Raw genomic sequence first — 17,396 nt, forward strand, 5'->3', positions numbered from 1 at the left:
ACATGGGTCAGGAAGAAGAGGAGGATCGAGGAATGGAGAGACATGGGTCAGGAAGAAGAGGAGGATGGATGAATGGAGAGACATGGGTCAGGGAGAAGAGGAGGATGGAGGGACATGGGTCAGGGAGAAGAGGAGGATGGAGGAATGGAGAGACATGGGTCAGGGAGAAGAGGAGGATGATGGGACATGGGTCAGGGAGAAGAGGAGGATGATGGGACATGGGTCAGGGAGAAGAGGAGGATGATGGGACATGGGTCAGGGAGAAGAGGAGGATGATGGGACATGGGTCAGGGAGAAGAGGAGGATGATGGGACATGGGTCAGGGAGAAGAGGAGGATGGAGGGGCATGGGGCAGGGAGAAGAGGAGGATGGAGGGGCATGGGGCAGGGAGAAGAGGAGGATGATGGGACATGGGTCAGGGAGAAGAGGAGGATAGAGGGACATGGGTCAGGGAGAAGAGGAGGATGATGGGACATGGGTCAGGGAGAAGAGGAGGATGATGGGACATGGGTCAGGGAGAAGAGGAGGATGGAGAGACATGGGTCAGGGAGAAGAGGAGGATGATGGGACATGGGTCTGGTCTAATACATTATCACAGTATATTGACTATATGTCTGGTCTAATACATTATCACAGTATATTGACTATATGTCTGGTCTAATACATTATCACAGTATATTGACTATATGTCTGGTCTAATACATTATCACAGCATATTGACTATATGTCTGGTCTAATACATTATCACAGTATATTGACTATATGTCTGGTCTAATACATTATCACAGTATAGTGACTATATGTCTGGTCTAATACATTATCACAGTATAGTGACTATATGTCTGGTCTAATACATTATCACAGTATATTGACTATATGTCTGGTCTAATACATTATCACAGTATATTGACTATATGTCTGGTCTAATACATTATCACAGTATATTGAATATATGTCTGGTCTAATACATTATCACAGAATATTGACTATATGTCTGGTCTAATACATTATCACAGTATATTGACTATATGTCTGGTCTAATACATTATCACAGTATATTGACTATATGTCTGGTCTAATACATTATCACAGTATATTGACTATATGTCTGGTCTAATACATTATCACAGTATATTGGCTATATGTCTGGTCTAATACATTATCACAGTATATTGACTATATGTCTGGTCTAATACATTATCACAGTATATTGACTATATGTCTGGTCTAATACATTATCACAGTATATTGACTATATGTCTGGTCTAATACATTATCACAGTATATTGACTATATGTCTGGTCTAATACATTGACTATGTCTGGTCTAATACATTATCACAGTATATTGACTATATGTCTGGTCTAATACATTATCACAGTATATTGACTATATGTCTGGTCTAATACATTATCACAGTATAGTGACTATATGTCTGGTCTAATACATTATCACAGTATAGTGACTATATGTCTGGTCTAATACATTATCACAGTATATTGACTATATGTCTGGTCTAATACATTATCACAGTATATTGACTATATGTCTGGTCTAATACATTATCACAGTATATTGACTATATGTCTGGTCTAATACATTATCACAGTATATTGACTATATGTCTGGTCTAATACATTATCACAGTATAGTGACTATATGTCTGGTCTAATACATTATCACAGTATATTGACTATATGTCTGGTCTAATACATTATCACAGTATATTGACTATATGTCTGGTCTAATACATTATCACAGTATATTGACTATATGTCTGGTCTAATACATTATCACAGTATAGTGACTATATGTCTGGTCTAATACATTATCACAGTATATTGACTATATGTCTGGTCTAATACATTATCACAGTATATTGACTATATGTCTGGTCTAATACATTATCACAGCATATTGACTATATGTCTGGTCTAATACATTATCACAGTATATTGGCTATATGTCTGGTCTAATACATTATCACAGTATAGTGACTATATGTCTGGTCTAATACATTATCACAGCATATTGACTATATATCTGGTCTAATACATTGACTATATGTCTGGTCTAATACATTATCACAGTATAGTGACTATATGTCTGGTCTAATACATTATCACAGTATATTGACTATATGTCTGGTCTAATACATTATCACAGTATATTGACTATATGTCTGGTCTAATACATTATCACAGTATATTGAATATATGTCTGGTCTAATACATTATCACAGAATATTGACTATATGTCTGGTCTAATACATTATCACAGTATATTGACTATATGTCTGGTCTAATACATTATCACAGTATATTGACTATATGTCTGGTCTAATACATTATCACAGTATATTGACTATATGTCTGGTCTAATACATTATCACAGTATATTGGCTATATGTCTGGTCTAATACATTATCACAGTATATTGACTATATGTCTGGTCTAATACATTATCACAGTATATTGAATATATGTCTGGTCTAATACATTATCACAGTATATTGACTATATGTCTGGTCTAATACATTATCACAGTATAGTGACTATCTGTCTGGTCTAATACATTATCACAGTATATTGACTATATGTCTGGTCTAATACATTATCACAGTATATTGGCTATATGTCTGGTCTAATACATTATCACAGTATATTGGCTATATGTCTGGTCTAATACATTATCAGTTATTGTACGACTTGCAGAGTGAAATATTCCTCGATATAAAAACATTTCACTGCAACGCGACAGGAAGTAGGGAGAAGTGTGTTTTATGTTTGTAAAAGTGTTGAATAAAAACAGTGTTGACCGAATATAAACTCACTCATAAACATTTTTAAAAAGCAGATGTTTGCTGTGGTCGTTGACAGTCTCTCTCTGGTCGCGGTTTTAAAAGGAATTTAGTATCAAACTTTGCTGTGGGGTCGTGGAAGCAGTAGGCGCTGTGATTTGAGCTCTCTGATTGGCCAGCGCAGTAGGAGCACTTCAATTAGCCACAACTCTCCTGGTCCACAGGGCTTCTGAATCAAGTGCACCCACCACCAACAGGGCTTCTGAATCAAGTGCACCCACCGTCAACAGGGCTCCTGAACCAAGTGCACCCACCACCAACAGGGCTTCTGAACCAAGTGCACCCACCACCAACGGGGCTTCTGAATCAAGTGTACCCACCAGCAACGGGGCTTCTGAATCAAGTGCACCCACCACAAACAGGGCTTCCGAATCAAGTGCACCCACCACCAACGGGGCTCCTGAATCAAGTGCACCCACCACCAACAGGGCTTCTGAATCAAGTGCACCCACCACCAACAGAGCTTCTGAATCAAGTGCACCCACCACCAACAGGGCTTCTGAATCAAGTGCACCCACCACCAACAGGGCTTCTGAACCAAGTGCACCCACCACCAACAGGTCTTCTGAATCAAGTGCACCCACCACCAACAGGGCTTCTGAATCAAGTGCACCCACCGCCAACAAAACAGGGCTTCTGAATGAATTAAATATTAGGATCACAAGTCTCTGTGTCTTTCCCCCAGAAATGCTTGGTGATCCACCAGCAACACCTTGAAGATCAACCGCTTGTTTCACTCATTTGTTTGTAAACAATATAGTGGTAAACAAACACTGTACAGCCTCAAAACATGGTTAAACTATAATATTGTTATCATGGACGGTCAGTCCTTGTACCCACAGCTCTGTCTATGACTTGGAGAGAGGTTACATTTCTCCAGCACCACCACCACCCACAACGCTGGTGGGGTGACACTTTGTAAATGGTTTGAAATGTCGATTGCCCATTTAGTGCTTCTACTTCTCCATTGCTTGATGTTTGGGGTTTTAGGATGGGTTTCTGTTCAAGCACTTTGAGATATCAGCTGATGTACGAAGGGCTTTATAAATAGCCAGAAGAGGACTGGCCACCCCTCAGAGCCTGGTTCCTCTCTAGGTTTCTTCCTAGGTTTTGGCCTTTCTAGGGAGTTTTTCCTAGCCACCGTGCTTCTACACCTGCATTGCTTGCTGTTTGGGGTTTTAGGCTGGGTTTCTGTACAGCACTTTGAGATATCAGCTGATGTACGAAGGGCTATATAAATAAATTTGATTGAGTTTCTGTACATTATATATATATATATTTCTGTACAGCACTTTGTGACATCAGCTGATATAAAAACAAAACGTATTTATAAATACAGTTGATTGACATTGTGGTGCCATCTGTGGTGTACAGAACGCTAAGCTGTGTGCTGTTAGGGGACACCGTTGAGCAAGCATCCTGATGCTGAAACACCAAAACAAATCTCCCATCTGAGGGACTCTGGCTCATTGTCTACAGTGTTTAATACCTCGTCTTCCAGGGCTGAAATTCCCTCCACTCCCCCTCTCCATGGGAAACATACACACACACACTCACCCTCTCTTACACACACACACACACACACACACACTCACCCACTCTTACACACACACACTCACCCTCTCTTACACACACACACACACACACACACACACACACACACACCCTCTCTTACACACACACAAACACTAACCCTCTCTCTCACACACAAACACTCACCCTCTCTCTCACACATACAAACAAGAGACAAGCTTTCTTGTCCTCCCACACAGCTAAATGAACAGCACTAAGTAATCTGTTTGCGTGGGATAAAAACACAGAAGCACTTCAGAAATGACAGGCCATCCACATTGTTGGAGTGGCTGGCTAAGGTTCAATAGACTAGACCAGAGGGTTGGTCCATATTCACTAGGGTTTAATATATTAGACTAGAGGGTTGGCCCATATTAGACTAGAGGGTTGGCCCATATTAGACTAGAGGGTTGGCCCATATTAGACTAGAGGGTTGGCCCATATTAGACTAGAGGGTTGGACCATATTAGACTAGAGGGTTGGCCCATATTAGACTAGAGGGTTGGCCCATATTAGACTAGAGGGTTGGCCCATATTAGACTAGAGGGTTGGCACATATTAGACTAGAGGGTTGGCCCATATTAGACTAGAGGGTTGGCCCATATTAGACTAGAGGGTTGGCCCATATTAGACCAGAGGGTTGATCCATATTCACTAGGGTTTAATATATTAGACTATAGGGTTGGCCCATATTAGACTAGAGGGTTGGCCCATATTAGACTAGAGGGTTGGCCCATACTAGACTAGAGGGTTGGCCCATATTCACTATGGTTAAGTATACTAGAGGGTTGGCCAATATTAGACTAGAGGGTTGGCCCATATTTACTAGAGGGTTGGCCCATATTCACTAGAGGGCTGGCCCATATTAGACTAGAGGGTTGGCCCATATTAGACTAGAGGGTTGGCCCATATTAGACTAGAGGATCGGCCCATATTAGACTAGAGGATCGGCCCATATTAGACTAGAGGGTTGGGTATAATAGGGACATGGGTTTATAATAGGGACATGCGTTTATAATAGGGACATGGGGTTATAACGGGGACACGGGGTTTATAACGGGGACACGGGGTTTATAACGGGGACACGGGGTTTATAACGGGGACACGGGGTTTATAACGGGGACACTGGGTTTATAACGGGGACACTGGGTTTATAACGGGGACACTGGGTTTATAACGGGGACACAGGGTTTATAACGGGGACACGGGGTTTATAACGGGGACATGGGGTTATAACAGGGACATGGGGTTATAACAGGGACATGGGGTTATAATAGGGACATGGGGTTATAATAGGGACATGGGGTTATAATAGGGAGATGGGGTTATAATAGGGACATGGGGTTATAATGGGTTTATAATAGGGGTTATAATGGGTTTATAATAGGGACATGGGTTTATAATAGGGACATAGGGTTATAATGGGGACATGGGGGTTATAATGGGTTTATAATAGGGTTTATAATGGGGTTTATAATAGGGACATGGGTTTAAAATAGGGAAATGGGGTTATAATAGGGGCATGGGGTTATAATGGGTTTATAATGGGTTTATAATAGGGACATGGGTTTATAATGAGTTTATAATGGGTTTATAATAGGGACATGGGTTTATAATAGGGACATGGGTTTATAATAGGGTTTATAATAGGGACATGGGTTTATAATAGGGTTTATAATAGGGACATGGGTTTATAATAGGGACATGGGTTTATAATAGGGACATGGGGTTATAATGGGGACATGGGGTTATAATGGGGACATGGGGTTATAATGGGGACATGGGGTTTATAATGGGGACATGGGGTTTATAATAGGGACATGGGTTTATAATGGGGACATGGGTTTATAATGGGTTAATAATGGGGACATGGGGTTATAAAGGGGTTATAATAGGGACATGGGTTTATAATGGGGACATGGGTTTATAATGGGGACATGGGTTTATAATGGGTTAATAATGGGGACATGGGGTTATAAAGAGGTTATAATAGGGACATGGGGTTATAATAGGGACATGGCTTTATAATGGGTTTATAATAGGGACATGGGTTTATAATAGGGACATGGGTTTATAATGGGGACATGGGTTTATAATGGGGACATGGGTTTATAATGGGTTAATAATGGGGACATGGGGTTATAAAGGGGTTATAATAGGGACATGGGGTTATAATAGGGACATGGCTTTATAATGGGTTTATAATAGTGATATGGCGTTATAATAGGGACATGGGTTTATAATGGGGACATGGGGTTTATAATGGGGACATGGGGTTTATAATGGGTTTATAACAGGGACATGGGATTTATAATGGGTTTATAATGGGTTTATAATAGGGACATGGGTTTATAATCGGGACATGGGTTTATAATAGGGACATGGGGTTTATAATGGGTTTATAATAGGGACATGGGGTTTATAATGGGGACATGGGGTTTATAATGGGGACATGGGGTTTATAATGGGGACATGGGGTTTATAATGGGTTTATAAAAGGGACATGGGGTTATAAAGGGGTTATAATAGGGACATGGGTTTATAATAGGGACATGGGGTTTATAATAGGGACATGGGTTTATAATGGGTTTATAATAGGGACATGGGGTTATAATAGGGACATGGGTTTATAATGGGTTTATAATAGGGACATGGGGTAATAATAGGGACATGGGTTTATAATAGGGACATGGGTTTATAATGGGTTTATAATAGGGACATGGGGTAATAATAGGGACATGGGTTTATAATAGGGACATGGGTTTATAACAGGGACATGGGTTTATAATAGGGACATGGGTTTATAATGAGTTTATAATAGGGACATGGGTTTATAATGGGTTTATAATAGGGGCATGGGTTTATAATGGGTTTATAATAGGGGCATGGGTTTATAATAGGGACATGGGTTTATAATAGGGACATGGGTTTATAATAGGGACATGGGTTTATAAAGGGGTTATAATAGGGACATGGGTTTATAATAGGGACATGGGGTTATAATGGGGTTTATAATAGGGACATGGGGTTATAATAGGGACATGGGGTTATAATAGGGACATGGGGTTATAATAGGGACATGGGTTTATAATGGGTTCATAATAGGGGCATGGGTTTATAATGGGGACATGGGTTTATAATAGGGTTTATAATAGGGTTTATAATAGGGACATGGGTTTATAATATGGACATGGGGTTATAATAGGGACATGGGTTTATAATGGGTTTATAATAGGGACATGGGTTTATAATAGGGACATGGGTTTATAATGGGTTTATAATGGGTTTATAATGGGGACATGGGGTTATAAAGGGTTATAATAGGGACATGGGTTTATAATAGGGACATGGGTTTATAATAGGGACATGGGATTATAATAGGGACATGGGTTTATAATAGGGACTATAATAGGGACATGGGTTTATAATAGGGTTTATAATAGGGACATGGGGTTATAGTAGGGACATGGGTTTATAATAGGGTTTATAATAGGGACATGGGTTTATAATAGGGACATGGGGTTTATAACGGGGACATGGGTTTATAATGGGGAAATGGGTTTATAATGGGGACATGGGTTTATAATGGGGACATGGGTTTATAACAGGGACATGGGTTTATAAAAGGGACATGGGTTTATAACAGGGACATGGGTTTATAATAGGGGTTATAACGGGGACATGGGTTTATAATAGGGTTTATAATAGGGACATGGGTTTATAATAGGGTATATAATAGGGACACGGGTTTATAATAGGGACATGGGTTTATAATAGGGTTTATAATAGGGACATGGGTTTATAATAGGGACATGGGTTTATAATAGGGTTTATAATAGGGTTTATAATAGGGACATGGGGTTTATTTTTTTTATTTATTTCACCTTTATTTAACCAGGTAGGCTAGTTGAGAACACCTTTATTTAACCAGGTAGGCTAGTTGAGAACAAGTTCTCATTTGCAACTGCGACCTGGCCAAGATAAAGCATAGCAGTGTGAGCAGACAACAAAGAGTTACACATGGAGTAAACAATTAACAAGTCAATAACACAGTAGAAACCAAAGGGGGAGTCTATATACAATGTGTGCAAAAGGCATGAGGAGGTAGGCAAATAATTACAATTTTGCAGATTAACACTGGAGTGATGAATGATCAGATGGTCATGTACAGGTAGAGATATTGGTGTGCAAAAGAGCAGAAAAGTAAATAAATAAAAACAGTATGGGGATGAGGTAGGTGAGAAAGGGTGGGCTATATACCAATAGACTATGTACAGCTGCAGCGATCGGTTAGCTGCTCAGATAGCTGATGTTTGAAGTTGGTGAGGGAGATAAAAGTCTCCAACTTCAGCGATTTTTGCAATTCGTTCCAGTCACAGGCAGCAGAGTACTGGAACGAAAGGCGGCCAAATGAGGTGTTGGCTTTAGGGATGATCAGTGAGATACACCTGCTGGAGCGCGTGCTACGGATGGGTGTTGCCATCGTGACCAGTGAGCTGAGATAAGGCGGAGCTTTACCTAGCATGGACTTGTAGATGACCTGGAGCCAGTGGGTCTGGCGACGAATATGTAGCGAGGGCCAGCCGACTAGAGCATACAAGTCGCAGTGGTGGGTGGTATAAGGTGCTTTAGTGACGAAACGGATGGCACTGTGATAGACTGCATCCAGTTTGCTGAGTAGAGTGTTGGAAGCCATTTTGTAGATGACATCGCCGAAGTCGAGGATCGGTAGGATAGTCAGTTTTACTAGGGTAAGCTTGGCGGCGTGAGTGAAGGAGGCTTTGTTGCGGAATAGAAAGCCGACTCTTGATTTGATTTTCGATTGGAGATGTTTGATATGAGTCTGGAAGGAGAGTTTGCAGTCTAGCCAGACACCTAGGTACTTATAGACGTCCACATATTCTAGGTCGGAACCATCCAGGGTGGTGATGCTAGTCGGGCATGCGGGTGCAGGCAGCGACCGGTTGAAAAGCATGCATTTGGATTTACTAGCGTTTAAGAGCAGTTGGAGGCCACGGAAGGAGTGTTGTATGGCATTGAAGCTTGTTTGGAGGTTAGATAGCACAGTGTCCAAAGACGGGCCGAAGGTATATAGAATGGTGTCGTCTGCGTAGAGGTGGATCAGGGAATCGCCCGCAGCAAGAGCAACATCATTGATATACACAGAGAAAAGAGTCGGCCCGAGAATTGAACCCTGTGGTCCCCCCTAGAGACTGCCAGAGGACCAGACAGCATGCCCTCCGATTTGACGCACTGAACTCTGTCTGCAAAGTAATTGGTGAACCAGGCAAGGCAGTCATCCGAAAAACCGAGGCTCCTGAGTCTGCCGATAAGAATATGGTGATTGACAGAGTCGAAAGCCTTGGCAAGGTCGATGAAGACGGCTGCACAGTACTGTCTTTTATCGATGGCGGTTATGATATCGTTGAGTACCTTGAGTGTGGCTGAGGTGCACCCATGACCGGCTCGGAAACCAGATTGCACAGCGGAGAAGGTGCGGTGGGATTCGAGATGGTCAGTGACCTGTTTGTTGACTTGGCTTTCGAAGACCTTAGATAGGCAGGGCAGGATGGATATAGGTCTGTAACAGTTTGGGTCCAGGGTGTCTCCCCCTTTGAAGAGGGGGATGACTGCGGCAGCTTTCCAATCCTTGGGGATCTCAGACGATATGAAAGAGAGGTTGAACAGGCTGGTAATAGGGGTTGCGACAATGGTGGCAGATAGTTTCAGAAATAGAGGGTCCAGATTGTCAAGCCCAGCTGATTTGTACGGGTCCAGGTTTTGCAGCTCTTTCAGAACATCTGCTATCTGGATTTGGTTAAAGGAGAACCTGGAGAGGCTTGGGCGAGGAGCTGCGGGGGGGGCGGAGCTGTTGGCCGAGGTTGAAGTAGCCAGGCGGAAGGCATGGCCAGCCGTTGAGAAATGCTTATTGAAGTTTTCGATAATCATGGATTTATCAGTGGTGACCGTGTTACCTAGCCTCAGTGCAGTGGGCAGCTGGGAGGAGGTGCTCTTGTTCTCCATGGACTTCACAGTGTCCCAGAACTTTTTGGAGTTGGAGCTACAGGATGCAAACTTCTGCCTGAAGAAGCTGGCCTTAGCTTTCCTGACTGACTGCGTGTATTGGTTCCGGACTTCCCTGAACAGTTGCATATCACGGGGACTATTCGATGCTATTGCAGTCCGCCACAGGATGTTTTTGTGCTGGTCGAGGGCAGTCAGGTCTGGGGTGAACCAAGGGCTGTATCTGTTCTTAGTTCTGCATTTTTTGAACGGAGCATGCTTATCTAAAATGGTGAGGAAGTTACTTTTAAAGAATGACCAGGCATCCTCAACTGACGGGATGAGGTCAATGTCCTTCCAGGATACCCGGGCCAGGTCGATTAGAAAGGCCTGCTCACAGAAGTGTTTTAGGGAGCGTTTGACAGTGATGAGGGGTGGTCGTTTGACTGCGGCTCCGTAGCGGATACAGGCAATGAGGCAGTGATCGCTGAGATCCTGGTTGAAGACAGCGGAGGTGTATTTGGAGGGCCAGTTGGTCAGGATGACGTCTATGAGGGTGCCCTTGTTTACAGAGTTAAGGTTGTACCTGGTGGGTTCCTTGATGATTTGTGTGAGATTGAGGGCATCTAGCTTAGATTGTAGGACTGGCGAGGTGTTAAGCATATCCCAGTTTAGGTCACCTAACAGAACAAACTCTGAAGCTAGATGGGGGGCGATCAATTCACAAATGGTGTCCAGGGCACAGCTGGGAGCTGAGGGGGTCGGTAGCAGGCGGCAACCGTGAGAGACTTATTTCTGGAGAGAGTAATTTTCAAAATTAGTAGTTCGAACTGTTTGGGTATGGACCTGGAAAGTATGACATTACTTTGCAGGCTATCTCTGCAGTAACTCCGCCCCCTTTGGCAGTTCTATCTTGACGGAAGATGTTATAGTTGGGTATGGAAATCTCAGAATTTTTGGTGGCCTTCCTGAGCCAGGATTCAGACACAGCAAGGACATCAGGGTTAGCAGAGTGTGCTAAAGCAGTGAGTAAAACAAACTTAGGGAGGAGGCTTCTGATGTTGACATGCATGAAACCAAGGCTTTTTCGATCACAGAAGTCAACAAATGAGGGTGCCTGGGGACATGCAGGGCCTGGGTTTACCTCCACATCACCCGCGGAACAGAGAAGGAGTAGTATGAGGGTGCGGCTAAAGGCTATCAAAACTGGTCGCCTAGAGCGTTGGGGACAGGGAATAAGAGGAGCAGGTTTCTGGGCATGGTAGAATATATTCAGGGCATAATGCGCAGACAGGGGTATGGTGGGGTGCGGGTACAGCGGAGGTAAGCCCAGGCACTGGGTGATGATGAGGGAGGTTGTATCTCTGGACATGCTGGTAGTAATGAGTGAGGTCACCACATGTGTGGGAGGTGGGACAAAGGAGTTATCAGGGGCGTGAAGAGTGGAACTAGGGGCTCCATTGTGAACTAAAACAATGATAACTAACCTGAACAACAGTATACAAGGCATATTGACATTTGAGAGAGACATACAGCGAGGCATACAGTAATCACAGGTGTTGAATTGGGAAAGCTAGCTAAAACAGTAGGTGAGACAACAGCTAATCAGCTAGCACAACAACAGCAGGTAAAATGGCGTAGACTAGGCAACGGGGCCAACAGATAGAACAAACAAGCAGAATGGAGTACCGTGATTAATGGACAGTCCAGCGTGCATCAGCTATGTAGCCAAGAGATCAGTGTCCAGGGGGCAGCGGTGGATGGGGCAGGGAAGCTGGCCTGGCGAGTGTTATCCAGGTTAAAAAAAAAACTAACAATGACTAAATAGCTTGTAGCTAGTTAGCTGGTTAGCTTCTGGAGGTTCTTGAGTGTGTTCTAAAAATAAATAAAAAATAATAGCGATTCCGTATCACATTGGGTGAGGCAGGTTTCCGGAAGGTATAAACAAATTAAAAGTCAAAAGAGATAGAAAGTAAATATGGGTCCGGTGAGCGTTTGAGACGCGGCGATTCAGGCGGTTAGCAGGCCTGTGCTAACAAGCTAACAGTTTGTAGGCCCGGGCTAGACAAGGTAGCAGTTAGCGGGCCGGAGCTGGACAAGCTAGCAGTTAGCAGGCCGAATTAGCAAGCAGGGAGATAGCGAGGGCTAGAGAGTTAGCCTTTGGGGGACGTCGCGATGGGGTGAGTCTGTTTATTCCTCTTCATGCGATGACATCGGTAGACCGGTCGTGGGCCCGGGTATTGTAGCTCAGGAGTATGCTACGGTGGTAGCACAGGTGCTACGGCCGGGCTAGCTTCAAGCTAAGTGGGTGGAAACGCTAGCCAGGAGTAATCCGAGGTTGCGGTTTAGCTAGATAGCTAGTTGCTGAAAAATCCAGCTGAAAGATGTTCCGTTTGCGGTGGGAATCCAGGGATGAAAAATAAATAGGTCCGTTGTGCTCTGGTTAAAGTCGCGTTGTACGAACAGGCGAGAGCTTTCCGAACTACAGGTTAGCTGATGAGCGGTTAGCTGGAGACCGCTAGCATACCCGCTGGTTAGCTGGCTAGCTTCAGTTGAGGGGTCCCGAAGTAAATATAAATACTTTAGGAAAAATAGCTACATTGGGTGAGTCGGGTTGCAGGAGAGTATTTGGAAGCTTAGGGTTTAGCTAAATGTTTTCAAAGAGATATGTGGAGAAAATATGTAAAAAATGAAAAATAAACGATATATACAGGGACACGACAGGACAGGACGACCTACTGCTACGCCATCTTGGGAACTCGGGACATGGGTTTATAACGGGGACATGGGTTTATAATAGGGACATGGGTTTATAATAGGGACATGGGTTTATAATAGGGACATGGGTTTATAATGGGTTTATAATACGGACATGGGTTTATAATAGGGACATGGGTTTATAATGGGTTTAAAATAGGGACATGGGTTTATAATGGGTTTAAAATAGGGACATGGGTTTATAATGGGTTTATAATAGGGACATGGGTTTATAATAGGGTTTATAATAGGGACATGGGTTTATAATGGGTTTATAATAGGGACATGGGTTTATAATAGGGACATGTGTTTAGAATGGGTTTATAATAGGGACATGGGTTTATAATGGGTTTATAATAGGGACATGGGTTTAGAATGGGTTTATGATAGGGACATGGGTTTATAATAGGGACATGGGTTTATAATAGGGACATGGGTTTAGAATGGGTTTATAATAGGGACATGGGTTTATAATGGGTTTATAATAGGGACATGGGTTTATAATAGGGACATGGGTTTATAATAGGGACATGGGTTAAGAATGGGGACATGGGTTTATAATAGGTTTATAATGGGGGAACAGGGTTCAAATGTGGAAAAGTGTATAGGGTTATAACAGAGTTATAATGGGGGAATAAGGTTATAATGGGGGAACAGGGTTTTATCTGGTACTAAAATAATCCTGATTCTCCTAGATGAAGGGTTATAATGGGGGAATAAACCTGATACTCCTAGATGTAGGTTTATAAAATGGGGGAACAGGGTTCAAATGGGGGAACAGGGTTCAAATGGGGGAACAGGGTTCAAATGGGGGAATCAGGTTATAATTGGGGAATAAATCCTGATACTCCTAGATGAAGGGTTATAATGGGGGAATAGGTTTATAATGGGGGAACAGGGTTCAAATGGGGGAACAGGGTTATAATGGGGGAATAAACCTGATACTCCTAGATGTGTTGTTGTGTATCCATTGGAAACCAAGTCGGCTCTCCCTTTGAGTCGAAGCTGGAGGCCTGTTTCATGGTGTCATTTCCTGTCATTTCTAATTGGTTTAGAGGTCAGTAGAAAGCACAAAGAGAGAGTTCCCATAGAAAGAACTGGCTGTTGTTTCCCTCATCCATCTACATTAGACCAGTGCTTTGGGCAGACAGTGGGTCTGTCCTCATCCATCTGCATTAGACCAGTCATTGTGTCTGTCCTCATCCATCTCCATTAGACCAGTCACTGTGTCTGTCCTCATCCATCTCCATTAGACCAGTCAGTGTGTCTGTCCTCATCCATCTACATTAGACCAGTCAGTGTGTCTGTCCTCATCCATCTACATTAGACCAGTCAGTGTGTCTGTCCTCATCCATCTACATTAGACCAGTCAGTGTGTCTGTCCTCATCCATCTACATTAGACCAGTCAGTGTGTCTGTCCTCATCCATCTACATTACACCAGTCAGTGTGTCTGTCCTCATCCATCTACATTACACCAGTCAGTGTGTCTGTCCTCATCCATCTAGCATGTATTGGGCTGTGTGCATGTATTGGGCTGTGTGCGTGTATTGGGCTGTGTGTGTATTGGGCTGTGTGTGTATTGGGCTGTGTGTGTATTGGGCTGTGTGTGTATTGGGCTGTGTGTGTATTGGGCTAACCCCACACACAGACACTAACCACACACACAGACACTAACACCACACAGATACTAACCCCACACACAGACACTAACACCACACAGACACTAACCCCACACAGACACTAACCCCACACAGACACTAACCCCACACACAGACACTAACCCCACACACAGACACTAACACCACACAGACACTAACCCCACACACAGACACTAACACCACACAGACACTAACCCCACACAGACACTAACCCCACACAGACACTAACCCCACACAGACACTAACCCCACACAGACACTAACCCCACACAGACACTAACCCCACACAGACACTAACCCCACACACAGACACTAACCCCACACACAGACACTGACCACACACACAGACACTAACCCCACACACAGACACTGACCACACAGACACTAACCACACAGACACTAACCCCACACACAGACACTGACCACACAGACACTAACCACACAGACACTAACCACACAGACACTAACCCCACACACAGACACTAACCACACAGATACTAACACCACACGGACACTAACGCAGGGCTAGCGTGTGCCACAGTAGGCTGTATGGAGGACCAGCCTCTCTGGTCAACATCCATTACCCTTCAGGGCTGCTTGGCAGGAAGGTTTATATCCTCCCCTCTAACACAGAGCAGCCTGACATGGTACATTACAGAACTACGCAGACACCTTCCTCAACTACCTGCCATGTTCAACTGACACATGGTGGCTGACAGAGGGGGTGAGATGGAGACATACGGAGAGAGGGGGAGAGATGGAGACATAGGGAGAGAGGGGGGAAGAGAGATACGGAGAGGGGGGGAAGAGACGGAAAGAGAGAAGGAGAGGGGAGGAAGAGACAGAGAGAGAAGGAGAGGGGAGGAAGAGACGGAGAGAGAGAGGGGGGAAGAGACGGAGAGAGAGAGGAGGGAAGAGACAGAGAGAGAAGGAGAGGGGGGGAAGAGACGGAGAGAGAGAAGGAGAGGGGGGGAAGAGACGGAGAGAGAGAAGGAGAGGGGGAAGAGACAGAGAGAGAAGGAGAGGGGGGAAGAGACGGATAGAGAGAAGGAGAGGGGGGGAAGAGACGGAGAGAGAGGGGGGGGAAGAGACGGAGAGAGAGAGGGGGGGAAGAGACGGAGAGAGAGAGGGGGGAAGAGAGAGAGAGAAGGAGAGAGGGGGGAAGAGACGGAGAGAGAGAGGGGGGAAGAGACAGAGAGAGAGAGGGGGGAAGAGACAGAGAGAGAGAGGGGGGAAGAGAGAGAGAGAAGGAGAGGGGGGGAAGAGACGGAGAGAGAGAAGGAGAGGGGGAAGAGACGGAGAGAGAGAAGGAGAGGGGGGGGAAGAGACGGAGAGAGAGAAGGAGAGGGGGGGGAAGAGACAGAGAGAGAAGGAGAGGGGGAAGAGACAGAGAGAAGGAGAGGGGGGAAGAGACAGAGAAGGAGAGGGGGGGAAGAGACAGAGAGAGAAAAGGAGAGGGGGGAAGAGACGGAGAGAGAGAAGGAGAGGGGGGAAGAGACGGAGAGAGAGAAGGAGAGGGGGGAAGAGACGGAGAGAGAGAAGGAGAGGGGGGAAGAGACGGAGAGAGAGAAGGAGAGGGGGGGAAGAGACGGAGAGAGAGAAGGAGAGGGGGGGAAGAGACGGAGAGAGAGAAGGAGAGGGGGGAAGAGACGGAGAGAGAGAAGGAGAGGGGGGGAAGAGACGGAGAGAGAGAAGGAGAGGGGGGAAGAGACAGAGAGAGAGAGGGGGAAGAGACAGAGAGAGAAGGAGAGGGGGGGAAGAGACAGAGAGAGAGAAGGAGAGGGGGGGAAGAGACAGAGAGAGAGAAGGAGAGGGGGGAAGAGACAGAGAGAGAGAAGGAGAGGGGGGGAAGAGACGGAGAGGGGGGAAGAGACAGAGAGAGAGGAGGAGAGGGGGGAAGAGACAGAGAGAGAGAAGGAGAGGGGGGAAGAGACAGAGAGAGAGAAGGAGAGGGGGGAAGAGACAGAGAGAGAAGGAGAGGGGGGAAGAGACAGAAGGAGAGGGGGGAAGAGACAGAAGGAGAGGGGGGAAGAGACGGAGAGACAGAAGGAGAGGGGGGAAGAGACGGAGAGAGAGAAGGAGAGGGGGGAAGAGACAGAGAGAGAGAAGGAGAGGGGGAAGAGACAGAGAGAGAGAAGGAGAGGGGGGAAGAGACAGAGAGAGAAGGAGAGGGGGGGAAGAGACGGAGAGAGAGAAGGAGAGGGGGGGAAGAGACGGAGAGAGAGAAGGAGAGGGGGGAAGAGACGGAGAGAGAGAAGGAGAGGGGGGAGAGACGGAGAGAGAGAAGGAGAGGGGGGAGAGACGGAGAGAGAGAAGGAGAGGGGGGAAGAGACGGAGAGAGAGAAGGAGAGGGGGGAAGAGACAGAGAGAGAGAAGGAGAGGGGGGAAGAGACAGAGAGAGAGAAGGAGAGGGGGGGAAAGAGACAAAGAGAGAAGGAGAGGGGGGAAGAGAGATACGGAGAGAGAGAAGGAGGGGGGAGAGATATACAGAGAGAGAAGGAGGGGGGGGAAGAGATACGGAGAGAGGAGGAGGGGGGGAGAAAGA

At 45.1% G+C, this 17,396-nt stretch overlaps 1 protein-coding gene across 1 annotated transcript in view; it reads right to left on the reverse strand.

Annotated features, from left to right (window-relative positions):
- LOC116359717 (dedicator of cytokinesis protein 1-like) overlaps nt 1-17,396 on the reverse strand; it is a gene marked incomplete at its 5' end in the record, with an annotated part of 464,327 nt that overhangs the window by 333,721 nt on the left and 113,210 nt on the right.

The sequence above is a fragment of the Oncorhynchus kisutch genome, unplaced genomic scaffold (genome assembly GCF_002021735.2).
Source record: "Oncorhynchus kisutch isolate 150728-3 unplaced genomic scaffold, Okis_V2 Okis04b-Okis11a_hom, whole genome shotgun sequence".
In the NCBI taxonomy this organism is placed as follows: domain Eukaryota; kingdom Metazoa; phylum Chordata; class Actinopteri; order Salmoniformes; family Salmonidae; genus Oncorhynchus; species Oncorhynchus kisutch.